Genomic DNA, 3,844 nt, shown 5'->3' with positions numbered 1-3,844 from the left:
GTAGGAGACGAGATACTGGCAGAAGTAAAGCTGTGGGTACCGGGCGTGAGTCGTGCTTCGGTAGCTCAGTTGGTAGAGCACTTGCCCGCGAAAGGCAAAGGTCCCGAGTTCGAGTCTCGGTCGGGCACACAGTTTTAATCTGCCAGGAAGTTTCATATCAGCGCACACTCCGCTGCAGAGTGAAAATCTCATTCTGGAAACATCCCCCAGGCTGTGGCTAAGCCATGTCTCCGCTATATCCTTTCTTTCAGGAGTGCTAGTTCTGCAAGGTTCGCAGGAGAACTTCTGTAAAGTTTGGAAGGTAGGAGACGAGATACTGGCAGAAGTAAAGCTGTGGGTAGCGGGCGTGAGTCGTGCTTCGGTAGCTCAGTTGGTAGAGCACTTGCCCGCGAAAGGCAAAGGTCCCGAGTTCGAGTCTCGGTCGGCACACAGTTTTAATCTGCCAGGAAGTTTCATATCAGCGCACACTCCGCTGCAAAGTGAAAATCTCATTCTGGAAACATCCCCCAGGCTGTGGCTAAGCCATGTCTCCGCTATATCCTTTCTTTCAGGAGTGCTAGTTCTGCAAGGTTCGCAGGAGAACTTGTGTAAAGTTTGGAAGGTAGGAGACGAGATACTGGCAGAAGTAAATCTGTGGGTACCGGGCGTGAGTCGTGCTTGGGTAGCTCAGTTGGTAGAGCACTTGCCCGCGAAAGGCAAAGGTCCCGAGTTCGAGTCTCGGTCGGGCACACAGTTTTAATCTGCCAGGAAGTTTCATATCAGCGCACACTCCGCTGCAGAGTGAAAATCTCATTCTGGAAACATCCCCCAGGCTGTGGCTAAGCCATATCTCCGCTATATCCTTTCTTTCAGGAGTGCTAGTTCTGCAAGGTTCGCAGGAGAACTTCTGTAAAGTTTGGAAGGTAGAGACGAGATACTGGCAGAAGTAAAGCTGTGGGTACCGGGCGTGAGTCGTGCTTCGGTAGCTCAGTTGGTAGAGCACTTGCCCGCGAAAGGCAAAGGTCCCGAGTTCGAGTCTCGGTCGGCACACAGTTTTAATCTGCTAGGAAGTTTCATATCAGCGCACACTCCGCTGCAAAGTGAAAATCTCATTCTGGAAACATCCCCCAGGCTGTGGCTAAGCCATGTCTCCGCTATATCCTTTCTTTCAGGAGTGCTAGTTCTGCAAGGTTCGCAGGAGAACTTCTGTAAAGTTTGGAAGGTAGGAGACGAGATACTGGCAGAAGTAAATCTGTGGGTACCGGGCGTGAGTCGTGCTTCGGTAGCTCAGTTGGTAGAGCACTTGCCCGCGAAAGGCAAAGGTCCCGAGTTCGAGTCTCGGTCGGGCACACAGTTTTAATCTGCCAGGAAGTTTCATATCAGCGCACACTCCGCTGCAGAGTGAAAATCTCATTCTGGAAACATCCCCCAGGCTGTGGCTAAGCCATGTCTCCGCTATATCCTTTCTTTCAGGAGTGCTAGTTCTGCAAGGTTCGCAGGAGAACTTCTGTAAAGTTTGGAAGGTAGAGACGAGATACTGGCAGAAGTAAATCTGTGGGTACCGGGCGTGAGTCGTGCTTCGGTAGCTCAGTTGGTAGAGCACTTGCCCGCGAAAGGCAAAGGTCCCGAGTTCGAGTCTCGGTCGGGCACACAGTTTTAATCTGCCAGGAAGTTTCATATCAGCGCACACTCCGCTGCAGAGTGAAAATCTCATTCTGGAAACATCCCCCAGGCTGTGGCTAAGCCATGTCTCCGCTATATCCTTTCTTTCAGGAGTGCTAGTTCTGCAAGGTTCGCAGGAGAACTTCTGTAAAGTTTGGAAGGTAGGAGGCGAGATACTGGCAGAAGTAAATCTGTGGGTACCGGGCGTGAGTCGTGCTTCGGTAGCTCAGTTGGTAGAGCACTTGCCCGCGAAAGGCAAAGGTCCCGAGTTCGAGTCTCGGTCGGGCACACAGTTTTAATCTGCCAGGAAGTTTCATATCAGCGCACACTCCGCTGCAGAGTGAAAATCTCATTCTGGAAACATCCCCCAGGCTGTGGCTAAGCCATGTCTCCGCTATATCCTTTCTTTCAGGAGTGCTAGTTCTGCAAGGTTCGCAGGAGAACTTCTGTAAAGTTTGGAAGGTAGAGACGAGATACTGGCAGAAGTAAATCTGTGGGTACCGGGCGTGAGTCGTGCTTCGGTAGCTCAGTTGGTAGAGCACTTGCCCGCGAAAGGCAAAGGTCCCGAGTTCGAGTCTCGGTCGGGCACACAGTTTTAATCTGCCAGGAAGTTTCATATCAGCGCACACTCCGCTGCAGAGTGAAAATCTCATTCTGGAAACATCCCCCAGGCTGTGGCTAAGCCATGTCTCCGCTATATCCTTTCTTTCAGGAGTGCTAGTTCTGCAAGGTTCGCAGGAGAACTTCTGTAAAGTTTGGAAGGTAGGAGACGAGATACTGGCAGAAGTAAAGCTGTGGGTAGCGGGCGTGAGTCGTGCTTCGGTAGCTCAGTTGGTAGAGCACTTGCCCGCGAAAGGCAAAGGTCCCGAGTTCGAGTCTCGGTCGGGCACACAGTTTTAATCTGCCAGGAAGTTTCATATCAGCGCACACTCCGCTGCAGAGTGAAAATCTCATTCTGGAAACATCCCCCAGGCTGTGGCTAAGCCATGTCTCCGCTATATCCTTTCTTTCAGGAGTGCTAGTTCTGCAAGGTTCGCAGGAGAACTTCTGTAAAGTTTGGAAGGTAGGAGACGAGATACTGGCAGAAGTAAAGCTGTGGGTACCGGGCGTGAGTCGTGCTTCGGTAGCTCAGTTGGTAGAGCACTTACCCGCGAGAGGCAAAGGTCCCGAGTTCGAGTGTCGGTCGGCACACAGTTTTAATCTGCCAGGAAGTTTCATATCAGCGCACACTCCGCTGCAGAGTGAAAATCTCATTCTGGAATGATCAGGAACTACCGGAACAACTGAATGTGACGCAGAAAGCCGTTGCTTATTGGTTGAAAACTATGGGAATGCTGCAGAAAGCGGGAAAATTGGTTCCGCATGAACTCAATGAAAGACTGCAAGCAAATCGAGCAACCACTTCTGAAATGCTGCTCGCCAGATACTAAAGAAAGTCCTTTCACCATCGAATAGTCAAAGGTGATGAAAAATGGATCTATTCTGAGAATGCTAAGAGTCGTAAATCATGGATGAATCCAGGCAAACCATCTACATCCACTGTAAGACCAAATCGTTTTGGAAAGAAGACAATGCTCTGTGTTTGGTGGGATCGGAAAGGTGTCATCTATTATGAGCTGCTAAAACCTGTTGGAGCCGTTAACACTGATCGCTGCCAATAGCAAATGATCGATTTAAATGGAGCATTACGTGAAAACGACAACAATATGGAAAAAGGCAACACAAAGTGATATTGCTCCATGCTAACGCCCCATCACACACAGCAAAACCGGTCAGGGAAACGGTCGAGTCGTTCAGTGGGGAAATACTAGGACATGCGCCTTATTCTCCAAACCTGGCTCTGTCATATTACCATTTATTTGCATCACTGGGACACACACTAACTGAAAAACGCTTAAACTCGTATGAAAATATACGTAAATGGCTCGCCGAGTGGTTCGCTTCAAAAGAAGAACCGTTTTTTTGGCGTGGCATTCATAGCCTGCCAGAGAGGTGGAAGAAATGTGCAAACAGCAATAAAACATTGTTTATCGTTTTCAAACAACAGACGTTTGATTATAGCAATCAAATTCAGGTTCCAAAATTCTGTAGCTGGTAATGTACTGTACCGAAGCCGAACAGGTCTCTCCAAAAAAGTGTACAGCCAGTGAACAATGACTGTGTTAATCAAATTGTTCATTTCCCTATCCCATTACACCCCTCC

The 3,844-nt window shown here is 49.3% G+C and overlaps 2 non-coding genes across 2 annotated transcripts; both read left to right on the top strand.

Annotated features, from left to right (window-relative positions):
* Positions 1 to 353: 353 nt before the first annotated feature.
* Positions 354 to 429, top strand: Trnas-cga (transfer RNA serine (anticodon CGA)). The gene has a single exon. It is a non-coding gene; the product is annotated as a tRNA-Ser (tRNA).
* A 524-nt stretch (positions 430 to 953) lies between these two features.
* On the top strand, positions 954 to 1,029 carry Trnas-cga (transfer RNA serine (anticodon CGA)). The gene has a single exon. It is a non-coding gene; the product is annotated as a tRNA-Ser (tRNA).
* Positions 1,030 to 3,844: the final 2,815 nt, after the last annotated feature.

Source organism: Schistocerca nitens, chromosome 1 (genome assembly GCF_023898315.1).
Source record: "Schistocerca nitens isolate TAMUIC-IGC-003100 chromosome 1, iqSchNite1.1, whole genome shotgun sequence".
Lineage (NCBI taxonomy): Eukaryota > Metazoa > Arthropoda > Insecta > Orthoptera > Acrididae > Schistocerca > Schistocerca nitens.
This window is presented reverse-complemented; position numbering and strand designations above follow the sequence as displayed.